This window comes from Sorex fumeus, unplaced genomic scaffold, assembly GCF_029834395.1.
Source record: "Sorex fumeus unplaced genomic scaffold, SorFum_2.1 ptg000098l, whole genome shotgun sequence".
NCBI lineage: Eukaryota > Metazoa > Chordata > Mammalia > Eulipotyphla > Soricidae > Sorex > Sorex fumeus.
Window position 1 is genome coordinate 83,645,610 of NW_026606155.1, and position 26,828 is coordinate 83,672,437.

The 26,828-nt window shown below is 38.1% G+C and overlaps 2 non-coding genes across 2 annotated transcripts; one reads left to right on the forward strand and one right to left on the reverse strand.

Annotated features, from left to right (window-relative positions):
* Nucleotides 1–4,215: 4,215 nt before the first annotated feature.
* Nucleotides 4,216–4,322, forward strand: LOC130042114 (U6 spliceosomal RNA). The gene has a single exon (XR_008795091.1). It is a non-coding gene; the product is annotated as a U6 spliceosomal RNA (small nuclear RNA).
* Nucleotides 4,323–20,115: 15,793 nt separating this feature from the next.
* On the reverse strand, nucleotides 20,116–20,222 carry LOC130042135 (U6 spliceosomal RNA). Its single transcript, XR_008795110.1, has one exon. It is a non-coding gene; the product is annotated as a U6 spliceosomal RNA (small nuclear RNA).
* Nucleotides 20,223–26,828: the final 6,606 nt, after the last annotated feature.

Here is a 26,828-nt window from a genome sequence, read left to right on the forward strand (position 1 = left end):
CAAAAGAAAGTCAAATATTACTTATCTGAGAGTCATTTATACTGGAATATATGTCTGAGTGAGAGAGAAAAAGATCTGATCTCATTTATGATCAATATCCATATAATATCAATATTATATGATTCCTCCTGGGATAAATATGTAGGAATTTAATCTGCAAAGTCAAACAAGAAGGCATTATTTTATACTTATCTGATTACTAGTATTCCTATCTTTAAAATGTATAAAGAAAACCCGAATTGAAAGTACTTATGTCTTCCATAAATTGCCTCTGAGTCTCAAAACTTCTATTTCTGAGTCTATTTCTGATTTTCAAATGGAAAATTTGAGGTTATGGAACTGGAAGCTGCAAATGGAATGAAGCTCTAATTCCCAAACTAACCTTCTTGAGGTGGAAACATGTGGTGCTCTCTTCTTACATTATGTTCTTAGCCATGTTCCCTTCAACTTAGCAACAAGTCAGAGACCAGCCAAATCCAGCGCTCCCCGCTGTGTTTGGCCAGAGTACTGGCTATTCTGCTCCTGGTTGGACAGAGTTTGACAAGAAGTCAAACCAATTCACTAAACACTAGCAAGAAACTATATTAAATGAAATTCAGAAAGCCTCTCTAAAATCTACTGTGCTGATGAATAGAGATAATTTTTATTTTATAAATTATAGATTTTATTTTTCTAAACTTATGGAGTACGTTGCATTACTTTAAATATATTTAAATGTTGTCATATTCCATTATAGCAATATTTGTCAAATTAAATTATTGTAGTATAATTATTATTGTCTATATTTATGGTACTATTCATTTGTTTCTATGGATTATTTACCACCCATTTTTATTTTGAACCATTAAACTCTATCGTTTTTCCCTCTTTACTCCTCTTGTAATGACCAGTTTACTTTCTTCCCTACAAAAGATTTTTTTCTCTTTCTTTAGCATCACTGCATAATACTATGATATCATAGAGTACTTGTGCTTCCTATGTCTTACTGATATCACTTAGGATATGTATTCAAGATTTATTAGTATCATCACGAAAAAGGAAAATATCTTTTTTCTCATGCCTACAATATTTTATTTTCCATATATATCATCCTATATCATTTTTACACATTCATCAATTAAGAGACACTTGGATTGTTCAGATATCTTGACATTTTGGGGAGATGCTAAGATAAAACAGTGGTGTGCATATCTCACCAAACTCCTGTTTCCATTTTCTTTGGATATATATTCAAAACTGAACTGAAAGATTTCCTTTTCACTACACCCTTGCCAGTGTCTCTTATATCCCATTTTTTATGTAAAAAATCTAAAAAATTTAAGGTAATATTAAATTGTGATTTTCAATAGTATAGGTGATAGTACATTGTGATTTTGCATTTTCTGATGGTTTGCAATGTTGAGCATATTTTTATGTGCCCATTGTTCATTTAATGTCTTCTTTGGAAAAATTCGTAATTCATAAAAAGGTATCCATAAAATAGGATACCTTTAGTTTTTTTTTCTTCTTTTTTTTTCGAGCAGGCCCAGTAACGTCTCCATTGGAGACTTTGTTGTTACTGTGTCTGTCATATCGAATACTCTCGGTAGCTTGCCGGGCTCTCCGAGAGGGGCAGAGGAATCGAACTCGGGTCGGCCATGTTGGCTGCGTGCAAGGCAAACGCCCTACCCGCTGAGCCCGGCAGGCTACTGAGAGTATTCGATATGCCAGACACAGTAACAAAAAAGTCTCCAATGGAGACGTTACTGGGCCCGCTCGAGCAAATCGACGATCAACGGGAGGGCCTTTACCTTTTTTTTACCTTTACCTTTTTTTTTTTTCAACCAGAATCGCTTTAACTATTCATGGTATTTTGTGGGTCTTCACCAATTTAAGGATTTTTTTCCCTTTTATTTTGGAAAAGATTATGTTGAATCTGCATATGGGTTTGAATAGTGTGATTGTCTTAATATTAGTGCTCTGATCCAAAAACACAGAATGTGTTTTTATTTTTTATATCCTCTTTGAATTTTTTCATCGAGGTTTTGTCATTTTTGTTATATAAATCTTTCAATTTGTGATCCAATTTATAAGTATTGTATTGTTTTCAATGCTATTGTGAGATGGTTATATTTCTTTTCCAACATTTCATCAAAACTATAAAGGGATGCTGCTCATTTCTGTAAGTTGATTTTGTTAAACAGCAAATATTTTTAGCCTACAAGTTCACCAAAACTCTTGACACTCTTTAAAACTGGCAAAATAAATAAAAGCTTTTATTATGTGTCTTCATCAACTTTCACCAGAAGTGGACAAATTTATAGAAATTGTGATTTTCATAAACCTGTACTCCAGTGTTCTTTCATTAACATAGTCATAGAAAATTGAACAAAATGAGGATTCAAAAGTAAGATCTTCTTAGGGCAGAGAGAATCAGACACATGAAGCAGTATAAGAATGTCGAACTTAAATGAAAACACTGCTGTTAAATTTCCTACTACTGTGGCCTTAGATAAGTAGTTAAACATCTCTGTGCTTTATTTTCTTTATCTATAGGACAATGTTTCCCAACATAGTCTTGTCTTAAAGATATAATCAGTTGCTATAAAGTGGATCAAATATAAAAGGTTATTCCTAACACAAATATTATTACTGTATTGAGTCCATAATCAGTGTCTCCCTTAGTTGGTTTATAGCCTGGTTTCTATGTGAGACATGATAAGTTAGGGAAATAAAAAATTAATTAGTCAGTGTGAGACTTCTAGGTCATGCCATTGCTTCGAAATGAAGCCCTGAGTAATGAGTACCCTAGACTGCAGGTACTAACTTCTGGAATCTGACTGGCAAGGTTAGTGGATTTTAGCCCTGCTATTCCGTGTCCTTTAATCTTGTGTTCAGTGTCACTCAACTATACACATCATTCTCTCCGATACGCTGGTCCTCCTACTTTTAAGGAAAAATACGCTGTATATGTTTTACATTTTATACTTTATCTGCTAATGATGCATGATCTTTTCATCTTAGATTTTTTATTTTATTATTATTATTATCACAATCACAATCATCCTGTTGTTCGTTGATTGCCCCAAGCAGGCACCAGTAATGTCTCCTTCGTCCTAGCCCAGAGATTTTTAAAAAGTGCCATATTCAAGGCTCTTTAGGAGAATGAGACCCATCATTGTTACTGGTATTTGGCATATTGGGTACGCAACCGGGAATTTGCCAGACTCTGCCGTGTAGGCAGGTTACATTTGGTAGCCTGCCAGGTTGTCCAAAGCAAGGATGAGATAATAACTATTATTATTATCATTATTTTTATTATTATTATGGATTTTTGGGTTACACTCGGCTCAGGGCTGACTCCTGGCTCTGAACTCAGGAATCACTCCTGGCGGTGCTCGGGGGACCATATGGGATGTGGGAATCACACCCAGGTGGACCGTGTGCAAAGCAAACGCCCTACCCACCATACTACCGCTCCAGCCCCTTGTCTTAGATTTGTACTTTGAATATTACTATGCAGCTTTTCTCTCACCTGGTTCACTTGCTGGATTTTTAACTGACCTTCAAGATAATTTTTTTTTTTGCATCTGTCTCTTGGTCTGGTGTTTTGTTTTATTTTGTTTTGTGATTTTTTGGTTTTCATCTCAGGGATTACTCCTGGCTCTCCACTCAAGAATCACCCCTGAGAGTGCTCAGACTTGCCAGAGATTGAACCAGCGTCAGCCACATGCACAACAAATGTCCTGCCTGACTTACTGTCATTCAAGTCCCACCGCCTCTTGGTCTTTAAGCCTCCTTATTTTATTTTTGTCTTTCTGACTCTGGCAATTGGTCTTCCCTGCACATTTGTGCACACATATGCATGTATACACATGCACACGTTGATGAAACCCTTCTGTGTCCTAATTTAGATTTTATGATTTCCATGTAAGAATTTTGACTTAGCAACTGTTGAGTCCCATGTTACAATGTGACATTCTTTATATCTTCCCAGGCACGTTTCAACGCAGGCTCCGGATTATTTTGATTATTGTGTTATCTGCACACAGACACCACAAAAGAAATTACTCACTCCTAGAAAGAGATGCCAAACCTCTAATTTAAAAACACCAAATGAGTAATCCCCAAAGCATTATTTCTCTTCCAAACTCAGAACATTTTAATTACCTTGAAGTAAACAAAAAGACTTGCAAGACTAACTCAAATTGTTTATTTAAAATTTTTTCTCTGCTAGTGCTCGCTTCGGCAGCACATATACTAAAATTGGAACGATACAGAGAAGATTAGCATGGCCCCTGCGCAAGGATGACACGCAAATTCGTGAAGCGTTCCATATTTTTATGGAAATGAATGCTTCCCCAAGAATACTCTACCCGGCTAAACTCTCCCTCAAAATCGAAGGAACAGTACATTATTTTATAGATAAACAGCAGCTCAGGAACTTCATAGACTCAAAACCAAACCTAAAGCAAGGCCTAAAGGGGCTACTATAAGAAAAGACAAACCCTACAACCACAACACACCCGCACAGAAACATGACACAAAACCCCATAACCATTCTCTCTCTCAATGTCAACGGTCTAAATTCACCAGTTAAGAGACACAGAGTGGCAAAATGGATACAGAGACAGAACCCAACATTCTGCTGCCTACAAGAAACTCACCTCAACAGCCAGAGCAAACACAGACTCAAAGTCAAAGGATGGAATACAATCCTGCAAGCAAACAACTCCCTCAAAAAAGCTGGGGTGGCCATACTAGTATCTGACAACATTAATTTCACCTTGAAAAAGATTAGAAGGGACAGTGAAGGCTATTTTCTCTTCATCAAGGGATACGTACAACAGGAAGAAATCACACTCTTAAATGTATACGCACCTAATGAGGGAACAGCTAAATATTTAAAACAACTACTAACAGATTTTAAGGAGGACATCACTACCAACACAATAGTACTTGGAGACTTCAACATCGCCTTATCACCTCTGGATAGATCAACACGAACAAAACCCAGCAAGGAATTATTGGCTTTGAAAGAAGTAATAGAAGAGAAAGGGCTTATGGACTTATACAGGGCTTTACACCCCAAAAAGAAAGAATACACATTCTTCTCCAGTGCGCACGGAACATTTTCCAAAATAGACCATGTGCTAGGACACAAAACACACCTCAACAGAATCAAGAAGATAGAAATAGTATCAGCCATCTTTTCAGACCATGATGCACTGAGGATAGAAGTGAATCACACACAGACACGGAGAACCAAATCAAACACCTGGAAATTAAACAACTCGATGCTGAACAATGAGTGGGTCAGGAACGAAGTCAAGGATGAAATCAAAAGATACCTGGAAACAAATGAGAATGAAGACACAAACTACCAGAACTTATGGGATGCAGCGAAAGCTGTATTAAGGGGGAAATTTATAGCTCTGCAAGCCTATCTTAAGTCGATAGAAACGATGCACATAAACAATTTGACCTCACAGCTCAAGACCTTAGAAAAGGATCAACAGAAAGAGCCTAAATCAGGCAGAAGGAAAGAGATCATAAAACTTAGAGCAGAAATCAACGACATGGAAAACAAAGAAACAATCCGAAAGATCAATGAAACCAAGAGCTGGTTCTTCGAGAAAATAAATAAGATAGATAAACCACTAGCAACACTCACAAAGAAACAGAGAGAGAGAACCCTAATAAATCGAATCAGAAATAAGAATGGGGATATCACAACAGAAACTAAAGAAATTCAAGAGATCATCAGAGACTACTTTGAAAGTCTCTATGCCACGAAACACGAGAACCTAGAAGAAATGGATAAATTCCTGGATCTCTACCATCTCCCAAAGCTGAATCAAGAAGATATAGAGTACCTGAATAGACCCATTCACATCAAGGAAATTGAAACTGTAATCAAAAGTCTTCCCAAAAACAAAAGCCCAGGCCCAGATGGATTTACTAGCGAATTTTTCCAAACATTTAAAGAGGACCTATTGCCAATTCTTCTCAAGCTTTTCCAGGAAATTGAAAAAACAGAAACTCTCCCAAACAGCTTCTATGAAGCCCATATCTCTCTAATACCAAAAGGAAACAAAGACACCACAAGAAAAGAAAACTACAGGCCAATATCCCTGATGAACACGGATGCGAAGATTCTCAACAAAATACTAGCCAATAGAATACAACAACTCATCAAAAAGATCATACATCATGACCAAGTAGGATTCATCCCAGGGATGCAAGGATGGTTCAACATTCGGAAATCAATCAACATAATCCATCATATCAACAAAAGAAAAGATAAAAATCATATGATCATATCAATAGACGCAGAGAAAGCTTTTGACAAGATCCAGCACCCATTCATGATGAAAACCCTTGCCAAAATGGGGATAGAGGGGACTTTCCTCAATATAGTTAAAGCCATCTACCACAAACCTACAGCAAACATCATCCTCAATGGGGAAAAACTGAGACCCTTCCCCCTAAGGTCAGGGACGAAACAAGGATGCCCACTCTCTCCACTACTGTTCAATATAGTACTGGAAGTACTTGCAATAGCGATTAGGCAAGAAAAAGATATTAAGGGCATCCAGATAGGGAAAGAAGAAATTAAGCTCTCACTATTCGCAGATGACATGATACTATACTTAGAGAACCCTAAAACCTCTACCAAGAAACTCCTAGAAACAATAGGCTTGTATAGTAAAGTGGCAGGCTATAAAATCAATACCCAAAAATCCATGGCATTCCTATACGCAAATAGTGAAAGAGAAGCAAGTGACATCAAGAAAACAATCCCATTCACAATTGTGCCCCAGAAAATCAAGTATCTAGGAATCAGCTTAACTAAGGAAGTAAAGGACCTGTACAAGGAAAACTACAAAACGCTACTTCAGGAAATAAAAGAGGACACGAGGAAATGGAAAAATATCCCCTGTTCATGGATGGGGAGAATCAACATCATCAAAATGGCAATACTTCCCAAAGCACTATACAAATTCAATGCAATCCCTATAAGGATACCCATGACATTCTTCAAAGAAATGGAGCAAACACTCCTGAAATTTATATGGAACAATAAGCCCCCACGAATAGCTAAAGCAATTCTTGGGAAAAAGAAAATGGGAGGAATCAACCTCCCTAACTTCAAACTCTACTACAAGGCAGTAATAATTAAAACAGCATGGTACTGGAACAAAAGCAGAGCTGCAGACCAATGGAACAGAGTTGAATATACTGACATTTCCTCCCAAACATATAATCATCTAATTTTTGATAAGGGGGCAAGAAAAGTGAAATGGAGCAGGGAAAGCCTCTTCAACAAACTGTGCTGGCAAAATTGGACGGCTACATGCAAAAAAGTGGGCTCAGATCTCTGCCTAACACCATGCACAAAAGTAAGATCAAAATGGATTTATGACCTCAACATCAGACCAGAATCCATAATGTTTATTGAAGACAAAGTCGGCAAAACTCTCCATGATATTGAAGCTAATGGTATCTTCAAAGATGTCACGCCACTGGCTGAGCAAGTGAAAACAGAGATAGACAAATGGGACTATCTTAAACTAAGAAGCTTCTGCACCTCCAAAGAAACAGTGACCAAAATACAAAGACAGCCTACAGAATGGGAAAGGATATTCACCAAGTACACATCCGACAAGGGGTTGATATCAAGGATATACAAGGTACTGGTTAAACTCCACAAGAAGAAATCACCCAACCCCATCAAAAAATGGGGTGAGGAAATGAACAGAAACTTTCGCAAAGAAGAAATTCGAATGGCAAAAAGGCACATGAGAAAATGCTCTACATCACTAATCATCAGAGAGATGCAGATCAAAACCACAATGAGATATCATTTCACACCACAGAGACTGGCCCACATCCACAAGAACAAAAGCAACCGGTGCTGGCGCGGATGTGGCGAGAAAGGGACCCTCCTTCACTGCTGGTGGGAATGCCGGCTGGTCCAACCCTTTTGGAAAACAGTATGGACGACTCTCAAAAAATTAGAATTTGATCTGCCATTTGACCCAGCTATAGCACTCCTGGGAATATATCCCAGAGAGGCAAAAAGGTATAGTCAAAGTGACATCTGCAATTGTTTGTTCATTGCAGCACTCTTTACAATAGCCAGAATCTGGAAAAAACCTGAGTGCCCAAGAACAGATGACTGGTTAAAGAAACTTTGGTACATTTACACAATGGAGTACTATGTAGCTGTTAGAAAAGATGAAGTTATGAAATTTACATACAAGTGGTACTACATGGAAAGTATCATGTTAAGCGAAATGAGTCAGAAAGAGCGGGATAGACACAGAAAGATTGCATTCATCTGGGGAACATAAAGCAACAAAAAGTGAGAGTGACATACAGGAATGGCTGAGATTAGTACCAGGAATTTTGCCCCATGAATGGAAGGCCAGCCACAGGCTCTAGGTGAAAAGGAAGCTCAGATAGAGAAGAGATTACCAAATGAAGGGTGTTGTGAGGGCCCTCCCAGGGTGGGAGAAGCATGCTAAAAGTAGTCGATAGACCAAACATGATTGCCACTCAAAGCCTCTCTTGCAAAACACAGTACCCAAAAGAAGAGAGAGAGAACAAGGGGGAATACCCTGCCACAGAGGCAGGATGGGACGGGGGGGGGGGGGGGGGATGAGGGGGGGGGATGCTGGGACCCATGGGGATGGATGACGGGCACTGGTGGAGGTATGGGGACTTGATCATTGTATAACTGAAACCCAAGCACAAAATTTGTAAGCCTATAACTGTACCTCATGGTTTTTCACTAATAAAAAAAAAAAATATATAAAAAAAAAAAAATTTTTCTCTGCTATATACTACGGATTTCTACCTGCTTCCAAGTCCTTTATGACTTGAACCTTTATTTACACCGTCACCCATTAGAGGGGTGAAGTAAATTCTGCACTCACAGCTGGTCCTAACGTGGTGTGCAAACACAGAAATAAGCAATGACCCATCTTTTTAATTGTGGTTTGATTGGGCCAGAATGGTCAAGCTTCCTGCCTGTAGCTACATATTTCATTATGATAAGGAGCAAAGGAAAGCAAACAGCTTTAAGGACTGAAGTGGTACTCTTTCACTAGAGCATTTGTGTTATTTAGTGTTTCAATCTGATAAGCAAAACACATCTCACTTTCCAGAGAATGCAGATTACAACTGAGGCACAGAACACTGAAAACAATTCAAATGCAGTAGCCAGGAAGAAAGAGCCAATGGACTGCTTTACAACACACATCCATTCTAACCCCAGGATACTAGCTAAAAGAATTTCACCTACCCCCAGAACACAAGCAAAAGAATTTCGCCATTCTCAATGAGTAATAAGAGAATATAGTCACTGTTGAGCCATTGCTACTACATTAAATACTAGAAACTTATGGTAAAAACTATTGATCCACTAAACAAGTAAAATTAAGGTTGTGATTACACTGTGTCACAATCTTCTTTTATGTGCCAATGCACTAAAATTAAAGGCAATTTTCCCCTGAGGGTATGGTGCGGCCAACAGGTCAACCGTACTTGTGGGGCAAGTGCATTAGCAGCCTGAGGTTGCCTTCAGGCTTCCTGATACTCCAAAATTGCTACTGTGCCTTTGGCCAGACCCTAGCAACTTGGGAACAAGTTTACCAAGAAATTGAATGACCAAAATTTAGGTATGTGGGAATCACACTCACAAACCACCTCCAGCTCAGCTATACAAGCTCACTCAGAGTTGGGATGGGCTACTTCCCCCACTTCCCAATACACATGTAAGAACTGGCAGTCACCCCCATGAACCAACTCCAGCACCACCCTGTAAGCTCTACTATTGTCCTTGCCTCAGAGACCCCTAAATAAACCTCAAAAGAGATCAAAAGCTACAGTTAAGCTCAGACCCATACATGGTTGAACAGTCTGGAGTAAATTGGAGGGGACAGGTTGGCCTGTGCCTTCGCACGCAGAGTCCCTGGCAGCCACTTGCTCCCACAATCCAAAATTGCCACCATACCCTAAACCTGACTCCACCATCTCAGGATGGACCTCATCAAGATATAATCTGCTGAAATTTCTGTAATGTGGATCTTAGTGCACCAACAGTCCTGGCCCAGAGACACAATAGCAAGTCCCAGAAGACACCACAGTGCTGGAGATCTCTCCGGACCCCATACCGAGCCAATATCAATGGGGCACCCCAGATGGAGCAGGTGTAGCCTACTCTAGATGGAATCCCAGTGACCAAGAGCTTCCACAAGCAAGGCCCAGGTATGTGGGTTCCATCCAGGACTACATCTCTAGGCCGCATGGCGGCAGAGGACCCGGGCTGTCCCTCCTTGGGTCCCCACCCTCCAGAAGACTGGCTGTCATCTCCACTATTAGCCTCTGGGCACCATCTTAGCACACCAACAGCCCTGGCCCAGAGACAAAGCAGCAAGTCCCAGATAACACAACAACACCAGAGATCTCTCTGCCCCCCATACTGACAAATATCATTGGGACATCCCAGATGGAGCAGGTTCAGTCTCCCCACCTACTCCAGATGCAATTCCAGTGACCAAGAGCTTTCAAAGCAAGGCCTAGGTATGAGGGTCCAGGACTAATCTCTAGGCTGCATGGTGGCAGAGGACCTGGGCTCTCCCTCCCCGGGTCACCACCTGCCCAGAAGACTGGCTGTCATGCCCACAATTTGCCTCTGGATGCCATCTTAGAGCACCAACAGCCCTGGCCCAGAGGCTCCCAATTGAATCCAAAAATGGATTAGTGCCATACAGAGATGTCTCTGGAACCCAACCATGTACAATCTAGAAATTTACATTTACAATTGCACCCATGTGAGCTCTCGTGATATTCGAAATAAACTATAGAAAATATATTATCTATTATCTGCCCTGGCAGGTAGGCTTGAATGGTGGTGGGAAAATTTGAGCAAAATTAGTGCCCCAAATTAGAGATAATTGGGGAAATTGTCTGCCATAGAGGCAGGGTGAGGACTGTGATGTGTATGTATGTGTGTGTGTGTAGGGGGGGTGATACTTGGGACATTGGTGGCGGAAAATGTGCAATGGTGGAGGGATGGGTGTTTCATCATTGTATGGCTGAATCTCAAACATGAAAACTTTGTAACTATATCTCACAGTGATACAATAAAATAAAAAAGTACTGTGGAGTTCATGCCTAATTCAATCATCTTACTCAATGGCTTAACAAATAGCAATACTCCTACATTATTTTTTTTTAAAAAAAGGCAATTTTCCCAACCCAATTAAGCTGACCTATGTCAGGGGTTAAGTTAGAAATTTGTCCCTTGTATTTTCTGCTAACACATAATAAATCATGTAAAATCATATACGTAAAAATAAAACGATTTCAAGTCATGGCTTAATATTTTTAATCTGAAAAAGTATTAGGTTATCTTTATGAATATTTCATCTCTGCTACTATTTTTATTTTTCCTGGCACTCAAGAGATTTTTTAGAATTTTCCTCCATATCTCTTTTTTTCACACTTACCTATCATCTAGATTTTATCTTTATCCCTTTATCCCTTCACTTTATTTTCCACTTCATAATTTTATCTTCAGCCAAGTCTAGCAGAGCTTGAGCAAGGTGTGGTCTAGGCTTACGATTTAAGGAAGGAATTATTCTCAGGCTAGTGCAAGTTACAGGTATGCACCTGACAGTAAATGCATCCTTATATCATAAGCCCTGGTTGCCTGCCTGGTTTGTTATTTATACTCTTTGCCCCAATATCTAGTGCATAGTTTAGCTTTCCCACTAGAACTTTGATTTCAGTTACCACACTCTTCATTTCTTTTATTTTTTTTTATTTCATTTTTTTTCAATGAACCTTTTAATATAACTGGCTCATGGTTAATAAATCCTTTCCTCTCATTCCTTCTTTGATTTGTTTGATGATTCTCAAGTACTTTCTTGAACATATTTTCATATTACACCACTATTTTTAGTCCCTTGTATATAGAGGCTATATATTCTTGAATCTGTAGACTATTCTCAAGATAGAAAATTCTCTTGTATATTTTGGAATATTTGTTTGAGCACTCATTAGACTTGAAAGTATTTTTTCTGGTAGGCTTCTTTCTCTGTCAAATAGATTTAGTGTTGGTTGCCTCACCCTAGTACACCAACCTTAATATATCATCAAGCTAAATGCAGTGTCTTATTTCCAATCATTGCTGGTAGTGCCACAATGAAGACTATGACTGCCTACAGTAGGGTCTGGTTCCATTCTTACCCAGATGGAATTTGCTCATCACAGAATCACAGGAAGGCAGGATCCAGTGGAAAATCATTACTAGAATTCCCCCCCATGTTTATGGATTGGTAGGAGCTGTAAACATGGGTTGCAGTTTCATCTGAGAAGTCTGCCTTTAGTGATGTAAGTTAAACCTTTATCACCAGCTAAGCTTTGAAGCTCAATATTCACTGTTCCTGTATAGAATTTATTAGCCATAAGGAATCACCTTTAAACTCTTTCTCCTCACTGTAAATATTATTAATTCCAGATCCTTGAATTGTATACTCTTGTTTTTGAGTGCAATTCTGTTTATAAACATAACTGAACTTCCTTTAAAAAAATGGTGAGAACTACCAAACAGTGCTCAGGACTTTTGGGGCAATTTCTAGCAATTCTCAGCCAGGTTTTCTGTACCAGATAGTTCAGTGCTTGAGCCTAGCAATGCTCAAACCATGAGGGCTATACTCAGCAAAGCCTGGGGGGATTGGGGTCATGTGGTGCAAGAAATCATGTTTGTAGCTTCATCAAGCCACGCATGTGATCCAGCCTTCTGAGCTATCTCTATGGCCTAGCATAAGAATTTTTAAATAATTATTATCTATTAAATGCCAGGGATATTTTGTGGGTGCTATCCATCTTAAAGAGAACTCTAAAGGCAAATTTTCATGTATAAATTATATCAAGGGGTAATTAAACTTTTTTTTGGAAGCCTGGTCTACAAGTTTTGTAAGTTTGAGCTTCCAGCAAATGCAGACAGCTATCTAATCTTACCTCTTCGCCACATTCTCCATGTTATCTACTGTTGTTTATAATTTTCCCACTAACTTCTTGGGAGACCATGGTAGTGTTACCCAATTTTTTCCAACCAAGACCCCCTTCTGATCATGTTTTTTGCCTATAGTTTCTCTGTCCTACTACTTGAACCCCTAGTCTTATGACATGATCCCCTTTATATGTGATTTTCACCTGTAGTCCTCTTGGAATATCCTGGGGTCATACAGCCCCTGGTTGAGAAATGCTCTACTAAGGCCAGAGAGATAGTATGCCAGGTAGGATATTTGCCTTGCACGAAACCAACCAGATTTGATCCCTGGTACCTGGTTATGATCCCCCAAGCCCCACCACGAGTGACCTGTGAGCACAGAGCCAGGAATAAACCTAAAAACTGTCAGGTATTGCACATACACACACACACACACACGCACGCATACACACAGACACACAAAGAGTAGGGAAAGTAATGCCAAACTGATGGTCTATAAGCTGAGCAGTATCTCTAATCTTGTCAAGACTGCAATGTGCCAATGACAATTTCATGCTTCAGATATCAGTTATTAATAATGGTACCAAAAACTGGTATAGAATTAGCAGTTTATCTTACAAAACAGGTAAAGTTTTATAAACTTAAATATAAAATTCTGATAAAATAAAACAAAGATCTAAGCAAAGAGTAAGGACATAATGTGGCAATGAATTAGAAGATTCTAAACAGTAAAGAGGTTAGTTCTACTCAAATTCTTCCCACATTTTTCTATAGACTTAATGCAATTCCTGTCAAAATCTTGGTAAGACTTTTTATTGACATAAAAAAAAATTTTAAAATTTATATGGGAAGGGAAAAGAACTAGAATGGTAAAACAAATTTTGATTTAAAAAAGTAGGAGGAATACCCGCGCTTTATATTAAAGGTTTCTGTGCAGTTCAGATTGGGGCTGAGCATCCTCCACCCAGATCCTCCATCTTCCAGTAGGCAGGGGTCACACCCACCAACTGCCCCCCCCCCTCCTGGCTCCATGTAATCCCATCAATGGCCAAGACCCAGAGACTATAAAACCCAGCTCCCAGATGTGCACGGCCGCATTTGCGGCCATGTGACATCTTATTATCTCATTTTTACTTTGGACAACCTGGCAGGCTACGGAATGTAACCTGCCCACACGGCAGAGTCTGGCAAATTCCTCGTGGCATACCCAATATGCCAAATACCAGTAACAATGATGGGTCTCATTCTCCTAACTCTTAAAGAGCCTTGGATATGACACTTTAAAATCTCAGGGCTAGGATGAAGGAAACGTTACTGGTGCCTGCTCGAGGCATTCGACAAACAACAGGATGATCATGATCGTGATCCTGCAGCTATGCAGCTATAGTATTCTTAGTACTAGTAATACTTTATTGTGTTACAATGACTTTGAGCCACTGATAAATTAACATACTTAGATCAACAATATAAAAAATAAAGAAATTTGGTTGATATGATTTAGAATGATTTGTTTGACTTTTTCAAAACAGAGCAGAGACAATTCAATGAAAGTCATATAGCATTTCCAAAAAACTGTTTTGTGACCAAAAACAAAACAAAACAAAACAAAAACAAGATAAAGTAAACTTTAACCTAAATATCATACCTTATACAAAATTAATTCAAAATAAAATAGGTTTAAGCATAAAGCATTAAACTATAAGCCTTTCTGAGGAAAACAAAATCTTCAGGACTGAGGGCTAGAGGAAGAGTTCTTAGATATATAAAAGAAAAACCAACAAAATGTATGTGATCAAAATTAAAAACATTTACCGTGCAAAATATTCTCCAAAGAAGATGAAGAAATATATAAAGACTAGGAAAAATGTTGGCAAACTACATATCTGTCAGAGAACTAGTTTTCAGAACAAATTTGGTACCATATTTCACCACATAGTCATTGCCACTGAATAATCATTGCAGTCTGGTTTTATTCTGTCCAAAATTGGTTTATGGCCTTTCATTGCATAATCATCATGTGGTAGACTTCCATTCATCATGCCTCTTAAAAGGTAAACAGCAGAGAGCAATGTGTTTAGTCGTGACACATTTGTCTTCTCATACACTTGGGTCAAACAAACCTAAAATTCTCAGTGCATGTGCATTGTCATTATGTGTAAATAAATCCTTTTAATATCAGTTGCACTATTTTACAACAAGTAGTGTTTACCAATTGATGCCCACTGAAAACATTAGATGCCCATCATGAAACTGTTATAAACTGTTGGGGAATTAAGAATTGGCACTTATTACCACATTAAACCGTCATCAAAAGCTTCAAATAGATGCAACTTTCTAATGCACAGGAGGATCAGAAGATGATGCACTGAGACAGTGTAATGAATAAAATGCATCTTATATGTATGGCTCTGAATTTACCCACCAGATAATGAAACCAAATCTTCAGACAAATAGAATTAAATTTTGTAAGTAAACATTACAATACTGTAGTATATATTCTCAAGTATAATATTTCAACTACAATGTTCACATCAATAATAACTAAACATATTTATTATAGTAATTAATGTGTTAATATTTTCAGGCTTGAAAAAAAAGTTCATTAAGCTGTTTAAAAGAAATGATGTGCATCAACTTAAATTATTCAGTTTTATACATATTCATGAGTATTCTATGTATTATCAACTTATATCAAAGACATTTTAGTAATAAGTTATTTATAAGTAATAATGGTGCAATATTTTATTTTATTTTTTATTTTATTTTTAAAAAAACATTTTATTTTATTTTTTTCCAGACTTACACATTTTGTGCTTGGGTTTCAATTATACAATGATCAAACACCCATCCCTCCACCAGTGCGCATTTCCCACCACCACGGATCCCAGTGTACCTCCCACCCCCCAGCCCCAATCCCACCCTGCCTCTGTGGCGGGGAATTTCCCTCTCTCTCCTTTTGAGTGCTGTGGTTTGCAAAAGAGGCATGGAGTGGCAATCATGTTTGGTCGATAGTTTAATTTCAGCATGCTTCTCCCATCCTGGGAGGATCCTCCCAACACCCTTTGTTTGGTGTTCCCTTCTCTTTCTGAGCTCCCTTTTCCCCTAACATGTGTGGTTGGCCTCCAGGTCATTGAGTAAAATTCCTGATACTAATCTCGGCCATTCTTGGGTGTTAGTTTTCTATTTTGTTACTTTATGTTCCCCAGATGAATGCAATCTTTCTATGTCTATCCCTTTCTTTTTGAGTCATTTCGCTTAACATGATACTTTCCATGTAGTACCACTTGTATGTAAATTTCATGACTTCGTCTTTTCTAACAGCTACATAGTACTCCATTGTGTAAATTCTGGCTATTGTAAAGAGTGCTGCAATAAACAGACAATTGCAGAGGTCACTTCGGCTATACTTTTTTGCCTCTCTGGGATATATTCCCAGGAGTAGTATTGCTGGGTCAAATGGGAGCTCAATTTCTAATTTTCTGAGAATCATCCATACTGTTGTCCAAAAGGGTTGGACCAGTCGGCATTCCCACCAACAGTGAAGGAGTGTCCCTTTCTCGCCACATCCGCGCCAGCACCGGTTGCTTTTGTTCTTGTGGATGTGGGCCAGTCTCTGTTGTGTGAAGTGATATCTCATTGTGGTTTTGATCTGCATCTCCCTGATGATTAATGATGTGGAACATTTTCTCATGTGTCTTTTAGCCATTCGGATTTCTTCTTTGTCAAAGTTTCTATTCATTTCATCTCCCCATTTTTTGATGGGATTGAATGTTTCCTTTTTGTGGAGTTGAACCAGTATTTTGTATATCTTTGAAATTAACCCCTTATCAGATGTGTAGTTGGCGAATATCCTTTCCCATTCTGTAGACTGTCTTTGTATTTTGGTCACTGTTTCTTTGGAGGTGCAGAAGCTTCTTAGTTTAAGATAGTCCCATTTGTCTATCTCTGTTTTCACTTGCTTGGCCAGCGGTGTGACATCTTTGAAGACACCATTGGTTTCTATGTCATGAAGGGTTTTGCCAACATTTTCCTCAATGTATCTTATAGATTCCGGTCTGATGTTGAGGTCTTCAACCCACTTAGATCTTACTTTTGTACATGAAGTTAGGCAGAGATCTGAGTCCATTTTTTTGCATGTAGCTGTCCAGTTTTGCCAGCACAATTTGTTAAAAAGGCTTTCCCTGCTCCACTTCACTTTTCTTGCCCCCTTATCAAAGATTAGATGCTCATATGCTTGGGGGGGGGTGGGACGTCAGTATATTCAACCCTGTTCCATTGGTCCACAGCTCTGCCTTTGTTCCAGTACCATGCTGTTTTAATTATTACTGCCTTGTAGTAGAGTTTGAAGTTAGGGAGGTTGATTCTTCCTCCCATTTTCTTTTTCCCAAGAATTGCTTTAGCTATTCGTGGGGGTTTATTGTTCCATATAAATTTCAGGAGTGTTTGCTCCAATTCTTTGAAGAATGTCATGGGTATCCTAATAGGAATTGCGTTGAATTTATAAAGTGCTTTGGGAAGCATTGCCATTTTGACAATGTTAATTCTCCTGATCCATGAACAGGGTATATTTTTCCATTTCCTCGTATCCTCTTTTATTTCCTGAAGTAGAGTTTTGTAGTTTTCTATGTACAGGTCCTTTACTTCCTTAGTTAAGGTGATTTCTAGGTACTTGATTTTCTGGGGCACAATTGTGAATGGGATTGTTTTCTTCATGTCTCTTTCTTCTCTTTCATTATTTGCATATAGGAAAGCCATGGACTTTTGGGTATTGAGTTTATAGCCTGCCACTTTACTATACAAGCCTATTGCTTCTAGAAGTTTCTTGATAGAGGTTTTAGGGTTTTCTAAGTATAGTAGCATATCATCTGCGAATAGTGAGAGCTTGATTTCTTCCTTTCCTACCTGGATGCCCCTAATATCTTTTTCTTGCCTAATCACTATTGCAAGTACTTCCAGTACTATATTGAACAACAGTGGAGAGAGTGGACATCCTTGTCTCATCCCTGATCTTAGAGGAAAGGCTCTCAGTTTTTCACCATTGAGTACAATGCTTGCTGTAGGCTTGTGGTAGATGGCTTTAACTATATTGAGAAAAGTCCCCTCTATCCCCATTTTGGCTAGGATTTTCATCATAAATGGGGGCTGGATCTTGTCAAATGCGTTCTCTGCATCTATTGATATGATCATATGATTTTTATCTTTTCTTTTGTTGATATGGTGGATTATGTTGATTGATTTCCGAGTATTAAACCAGCCTTGCATCCCCGGGATGAATCCTACTTGGTCATGGTGTATGATCTTTTTGATGAGTAGTTGAATTGTATTTGCTAGTATTTTGTTGAGAATCTTCGCATCTGTGTTCATCAGGGATATCGGCCTGTAGTTTTCTTTTCTCCTGGTGTCTTTGTTTCCTTTTGGTATTAGAGAGATATGGGTTTCATAGAAACTGTTTGGGAGAGTTTCGTTTTTTCAATTTCCTGAAAGAGCTTGAGAAGGACTGGCAGCAGGTCCTCTTTAAATGTTTGGAAAAATTCGCTAGTGAATCCATCTGGGCCCGGGCTTTTGTTTTTGGGAAGACTTTTGATTGCAGTTTCTATTTCGTTGATGTTAATAGGTCTATTCAGATACTTCAGATCTTCTTGATTCAGCTTTGGGAGATTATAGGAGTCCAGGAATTTGTCCATTTCTTCTAGTTCTCTTGTTTCGTGGCATACAGACTTTCAAAGTAGTCTCTGATGATCTTTTGGATTTCTTTGGTTTCTGTTGTGATTTCCCCCTTCTCACTTCTGATTCGGTTTATTAGGGTTCTCTCTCTCTGTTTCTTTGTGAGTGTTGCGAGTGGTTTATCTATTTTGTTTATTCTCTTGAAGAACCAGCTCTTGGTCTGATTGATCTTTCAGATTGTTTCTTTGGTTTCCATGTCATTGATTTCTGCTCTAAGTTTTATGATCTCTTTCCTTCTGCCTGATTTAGGCTCTTTCTGTTGATACTTTTCTAAGGACTTGAGCTGTGAGGTCAAGTTGTTTATGTGCACCATTTCTACAGACCTAAGATATGCTTGCAGAGCTATAAATTTTCCCCTTAATACAGCCTTTGCTGCATCCCATAGGTTCTGGTAGCTCGTGTCTTCATTCTCATTTGTTTCCAAGTATCTTTTGATTTTGTCCTTTATTTCGTTCCTGACCCACTCGTTGTTCAGCATCGAGTTGTTTAATTTCCAGGTGTTTGATTTGATTCTCCGTGTCTGTGAGTGATTCAGTTCTATCCTCAGGGCATCATGGTCTAAAAAGATGGCTGATACTATTTCTATATTTCTTATTCTGTTGAGGTATGTTTTGTGTCCTAGCACATGGTCTATTTTGGAAAATGTTCCGTGTGCACTGGAGAAGAATGTGTATTCTTTCTTTTTGGAGTGTAAGGCCCTGTATAGGTCTATAAGCCCTCTCTCTTCTATTTCTTCTTTCAAAGCCAATGATTCCTTGCTGGATTTTGTTCTTGTTGATCTGTCCAGAGGTGATAGGGCAATGTTGAAGTCTCCAAGTACTATTGTGTTGCTTGCAATGTCCTCCTTAAAATCTGTTAGCAGTTGTTTTAAATATTTAGCTGTTCCCTCATTAGGTGCATATGCATTTATGAGTGTGATTTCTTCCTGTTGTATGTATCCCTTGAAGAGTAGAAAATGGCCTTCACTGTCCCTTCTAGTCTTTTTCAAGATGAAATTAATGTTGTCGGATACTAGTATGGCCACCCCAGCTTTTCTACAGGAGCTGTTTGCTTGCAGGATTGTTTTCCATCCTTTGACTTTGAGTCTGTGTTTGCTCTGTGTGTTGAGATGAGTTTCTTGTAGGCAGCAGAATGTTGGGTTCTGTCTCTGTATCCATTTTGCCACTCTGTGTCTCTTCAGTGGTGAATTTAGACCGTTAACATTGAGAGAGAGTATGGTTATGGGGTTTTGTGTCATGTTTCTTTGCAGGTGTGTTGTGGTTGTAGGGTTTGTCTTGTCTTATAGTGGCCCCTTTAGTCCTTGTTTTAGGTTTGGTTTTGAGTCTATGAAGTTCCTGAGCTGCTGTTTATCTAGAAAATAGTGTAGCGTTCCGTCTATTTTGAGTAAAAATATGGAACGCTTCACGAATTTGCGTGTCATCCTTGTGCAAGGGTCATGCTAATCTTCTCTGTATCGTTCCAATTTTAGTATATGTGCTGCCGAAGCAAGCACTGGTGCAATATTTTAATTAAAAGCTTTCACATTAAGATTGAACTCCACTTTTTTTGTAAACATTCCTGAAATGATGAAAGTCTAGAAATAGAGACTAGAGAAGTGATTGCCATAGAACAGGACAAGAGTTTGGTGGCAGACAGGTGAAATAGAAAGAGTTTAAAGAAACTTTTTTGTAAATTTCTTGTTGGTTACAAAAATATGAATTTAGAATAAAATTTCATATAGCTACACAGAAATACATAAATGCAAAAAGATTTGTAAAAAATCTACACAGGCTTAATTTATTCAAAAATATTTCCAACTCCATGTACACTGAAATTTATAGTAGACAAGATTTCTTCACCAACAGAATACTATTCAGCCATAAGAGTAAAAACCTTGCCATTTGAAACAACATGAGAACTTTATGCTGAATGAAATAAGTCAGATCAGACAATTACTATGTGTTTGATATGATTTCTCTTTATATGTGAAATCTAAAATATACCAACAAACCAACTTCACAGATAAATAAAATTGGTGGTTGACAGATGTGGGGATGGGTGATGGGCTAACTGAATAAGGATTGTTAAAAACATAAAAACAAAAAATAATAGCCACAACATTTTATATTTTCTTCCATGACAAATGGAATCTACTTTCCCACCCTTGAATTTTGCATTGGCAAAATTGTCCACCCTTCATTTTCTCTAGAATGAGATTGTAATTGGGCACAAATAAGACCTACAAAGAGCTTGCACATTAGACTTTCTCCCATAATCTCTTGCTGTTTTTGTGAACAAATTGGGGCTGCTCTGCTGAACAAGAGAGATAAGTGCTAAAGGCCTTATCAATCTGGCCAGCTAAGCCCTAGTAACAGAGATATTTGTTGATTGCCAATTAACTGAAAACCTGGATTACTGGAGCTGACTAGCAGAAGAACTGCACATTGATTCCAGCCTGAATCGCCAACTCAAAATAATTGTATGCTAAATAAACGATTGTTGTTTCAAGTTGGTACTTTTAAATTTTTTCATTTTAACTGACTAAAGCTGCAACCACAATAAATTCTGGTGTGTCCTTCACCTGTCTTAGAGATTCAGTTAAACATCAAAAGCAGAAAATTGCCAGAGCAGTTTTGTGTTGTTTAGATTTTTAAGTTTTTGAGGAGACTTCAACTGCCTTCCACAGAAGATGTACCACTTTACATTCCTTCCGACAGTGCACATGGTTCCCCTTCACCATGTCCTCACCAACACACTTATTCTTGCTTTTTTAATCATCTCCATTCTAACACGTATGAGGTGCTAGATCATTATGGTATTTATTTGCATTTCCCTGATGCTTGAGTGCAATTGGTTTAGACGTTCAAAGCTTCCTTTCACTAATTGTCATTGATCATTTCTCTTATATCCCCAATGCTGAAATTAATCACTGTCACTGTCATCCTGTTGTTCGTTGATTTACTCAAGCAGGCACCAATAACATCTCTCTTCGTCCCAGCCCTGAGATTTTAGCAGACTCTCCTTACTCGTCTTTCCCAATGATTGAAGGCTCTTTCATGGGCAGGGGGATGAGACCTATTATTGTTACTGGTTTTGGCATATTGAATACACCACGGGTAGCTTGCCAGGCTATGCCATGTGGGCGGGATACTCTAGGTAGCTTGCCAGGCTTTCCGAGATATATATATATATATATATTTTTTTCTCTATGACTTGTTGCCTACTGTCTGAACTCCATCAAATATGGTGTGGTAATTATGGAAAATGGGTAGGGAGTGTCTTATGTTGTGTCTCCTGGCTGCTTTGCAGCCGCATGGTCCAGGAAATGGCCTGGAGTGTGGCTGCGGTTGTGTAGTGGAGATCGGTTGCCAGGGATGGGTCCCCTGGGGCAGGGAGGGCTCTCACCCACCCCCTTCCGGGGCACCCTGAGTGAAAACAGCCTGGCACTGTTTTATAATTAATAATAATAATTAATAATGTTATTAGAATTTAATAAGTATCATCAAAAAAAGAAGAAAGTTGAAGTGTTCTTTTGGAGCATGCACAATATAATAGCAAAAGATTTCCCATTCTCAAGGGATTATTGGATCAATTCAAAAGGTCTAAAGATTAAAACTATCTAAATCAGGCATAATAAAATGAGGCTATGGAAAAGTAAGAGACTAAAGTAAAAGGTCTCTGTATTTCCTGGTCTCCTACACTGGCATAAATAGGTTGCTAATACTCTTTCAATGTAGTTATTCAAACTGAGAAAACCATCAATCTTAGTTTGATTAACATTGAGTATCTACCCCTTCACCAGTGAAAACTAGCAATTTCAGCTTTCCCTACTAACATAGTCTCAATGTTTTCGTAGGAGTAATTATTGAGCTTAGGTAAGTATAAAAATGAAAGGCCTGATTTAAATCATTCTTAAGTTTTGCTAACTGAATCTGAGTTCTGGCAAAATGATGATCTGCCAATCAATAATCTCAGGTGATATCAAGCAGCATTTTCCCTTAGGGTTTTGGGGGTTTTTCTAGAACTTAAAATTCTACTCAAATATTCAATTCAACTAGGCCAACCCTGACCACCACCACTAAAAGGGAGTGCTTCTGGTTAAGACTATAGCACTTAGCAAATGAATGCACTTTGTTCTGGTAATTGTGTAAATGTTTGCTCCCAAGCAAAACAGTTTTATTCTTTGAAAACAAAGTTAGCCCAAAAGGCTGGAGAGATAGTATAGTGGCTCAGGCACTTGCCTTGCATTCAGTCAGCTAATCCCTGAACACATGGTCCCCTAAGCATCTCCAGTAATGATCCCAGAGCACAGAACCAGGAGTAAGCCCTGAATCCTGCTGGGTGTGGTCCACAAACAAACAAAAATTAGCCCAAGAGAATATATCCCAGAGAGGCAAAAGAGTATAGTAGAAATGACATCTGCACTTGTATGTTCATTGCTGCATGTTTTTAATAGCCAAAATCTAGAAAAAAAAAACTGAGTGCCCAAAAACAGATGACTGGTTAAAGAAACTTTGGTACATCTACACAATGGAATACTATGCAGCTGTTAGAAAAGATGAAGTCATGAAATTTGCATGTAAGTGGATCAACATGGAAAGTATCATGTTAAGTGAAATGAGTCAGAAAGAGAGGGACAGACATAGAAAGGCTACACTCATCTGTGGAATATAAAGTAACAGAATGGGAGACTAACACCCAAGAATAGTAGAGATAAGGACTAGAAGGTTTACTCCACATCTTGGAAGCTGGCCTCAAATCCTGGGGGAAAGGCAGCTCAAATAGAGAAGGGAACACCAAGTAAAGGGTGTTTGGAGGACCCATTCTGAATGGGAGATGCGTGAGGAATGCAGACTATAGATCGAACACAATGGCCACTCAATGCCTCTATTGCAAACTGCAATACCCAAAAGGAAAGGGAGAATAAAAGGGAATGCCCTTCCCCAGAGGCAGGGTGGGATGGGGGATGGGGTGGGGGTGGTGGGAGGGATACTGGGATCATTGTTGGTGGAGAATGGGCACTGGTGGAGGGATGGATACTCGATCATTGTATGACTGAAACACAAGCCCGAAAGTTTGTAAGTAGGTCACTGTACCTTGTGTTGATTCACTAATAAAAGAAAAGAAATTAATCCAAGACTCTGAAAGAAAATGTTCTAAGAAACAAAAGTCTCTTACCCAGAGCTGCAAAAATGTCCAGGACTTTCCTGAGACTGCAGAGTAAAAGAGCACTAAGAAAAAACAAAAAATAAAACAATGAAAAAGTTTCTCCTCTCAGAAGAAGACACTCCCCTGTAGTCTAATACACACTGCATTCTTTCAAATCTCCCAGTCATTGCAGGGCAGAGACTGATCTTGCATGTGTGAAAATGCCTTTCTAGTGAATTATATATAAGGGTTATTTAATGTTTACATAAAATTCAGGGGCTTATTAATATAATCATCTCCATTCCTCATAATTTGGGATTTCATGAAAGGAGTTGCATCTAAGCAGAAAGTTGCATATTGAAGCCAGTGCATACAAAATTCTCTGGGAAATGGAACTGATCAAAAGCATTTCACTCTGCCCTCCAGATCCTAATATATAAGAGATACCCTATTTCTAGGTCATTGCCCTTGGCATCACTGGAAACATTTTGTTGCTAAAATAAGACATACCATTATCATAAAAACATAATTAAAAAATTAGAATCCTATAACAATCTCATAGAACATCAAAGTTGTATGACTTGTCTAGCATTTCTTTTCCAAATTTATAGCAATTCATAGCACCAGGACACTATTATTCTCTACATATTACAAGTAAACAAAAGCAAAACTTTTGTTATCAACATAACATTGACAGAGCATAATTAATTGATGATAGATGAAATATCCCCTTTTTTCTTGACACGTTCCTCTTAAAATTCAACAAAAGGAGATACATATTGAAAAGCTATGTCACATTCTTGGGAAAGAGCTTCTTCAAATATTGAGATGTATGAATCAAATTTTACACAATTTCAGCACTAAAATAAATCAGCTACAACTCAATGAATAAAATTACAATCCATGCATCCATATAGATCAGTGGGTACAACACTCCTCTTGATAGTAGAATTCCAAGGAAAAACTGTAGAATGGATGGCAGAACTTTAAAAAGCATAATTGAATATTAAAATAAAGCCAGTGAAATGTTCATGTGAAATAAGGTATTTAGAGAATATCAATGTATCTCTGTACAGATCAATTATAAAGGAAAAATAGAAACTTTCCAGTGGAGACAACCTGGCCAGAATCATCTTAAAGTGTATGGTACTTAGCATCAGAAGTATTGATGACATGATAGGTTGACGTAAGACTCCAGAAACACCCCACTGGAAAACACATAGCACCATTTATATAGAATCACGTTAAAAATATATGATATACAACTATACTGGATAAAATATTAGAAAATTCAAACTAAAAAAAATAGCCTGTTGTCGTTTAAAATGTCAAGTTAAGAAAGTGGAGGGAGTTTTTCAGAACAGAAGTACTTAAAGGGACATATCAATTAAGTTCCACATGGAATTGTGGACTGGATCCTAGCTGGAGTAAAGTAAACTAGGAAGAAAGGACATTACTGGGAGAATTAACTATGTTTGAATATGGACTGTGAATGAGATTGCTATATTGCATTTATGTTAAATTTCTAGGCTTTGAAGATTGTATTTTGATAATGCATAGAATGTCCATTAGTCTTAGGAAATAAATACTAAAACATTTTGGGGGCTGCACAATGTCTAGTATTTTCAAGTGGTACATAAAAATGAGCAGGTAATCACTGGCTCTTAGAAGGTAAATATCCTTACGTATTATAAAGAGATACATATCATTTGTACCTACTTTGTGAGGTGCATGATTAAAAAATATTTCTAAAATGTATTGTTAAGGAAATGATGTTTTAGAGGTTCATATTCAGCACTGCTCAGGGATTATTCCTAGGTTTGTGTTCAGGGATCACTCCTGGTAGGCATTGGAGAACCTTACAGGGTTCTGGAATTCAAACCCAGGTGGTGCCCTACTTGCTGTATTATTGCTCCAACCCTCATATGTTTGAATTTTTTGTCTTTCTAGAGCCAGAGATAAAGTACAGTATATAGAGTGCCTGACTTATGTAGAGATGGCACAATTTCCAACCCAGCACCACATACAGTACACTGAGACCTGCCAGAAATAATCCCTGGCCAGGTTGTCTCCACTGGAAAGTTTCTATTTTTCCTACAGAGCCAGGAATAAGCCCTTAGCACTGTTGGGTATGGCCAAAGCCCAAAATCAAATAATTAAACAGACAAAAACAGCAATAACAAACAGATGAGGAACAGAGAACGAAGCAGAGAGAAGATGGGATGTAAAAAGAAAGTTAAATTAAGTATAGATATGTATAAAGCTGTGTCTCTCGACTGGAGGTCACATGATGAACTCTGGACCCCAAGATATTCCAAGGGTGAAAATCACATAAATGATGAAGCTATCACAAGATATTTAGAAGGCTAATCAGTAGGATGGGGCACAGGAAGAAAACAAGGTAGGAAGTAATCCATGGTTGGAAAAACTTGAATAACAAAAGTACAGATGATAGTTAACAGGAATCCCCTTTCTTTCAAATTGGAAATTTTTCAGATTAAAATGTTATAAGAAAAATTAGAAAAAGGTTGAGTATCAACAAAAGTAGAAATAATGCCCTGGCTTAAGGAAGGATTCACATGGCCACATAAATGATTCTCACTGTGGATTTTCTAAAATGCAACATACAGGTAGCTCATTTATATAGGAATTTCAAAATTAAACTATAGGGTTTTGAGACTGTTTATGTATTATAGCTTTGTCTTCTCACTGTGTAAGGAGAGTAGATGTTCACTGTGTAAGGAGAGTAGAAGACACTCAATAATGTCTTCTGTGGAGATATCCACTTTTTCAGGTAAGCATTTTATATGGACAGAGTTGACTCACTTCATAAACAACTTCCAAGATTTTAATTTAGCATCAGACTTGAATGTAAAAATTCTTTGAAAATTAAAAAGTAGCATTGTGAATTACTGAATGGTTTACAGAATATTCTTTACAGATATCTTTAACATATTAAAGATATTTAAGG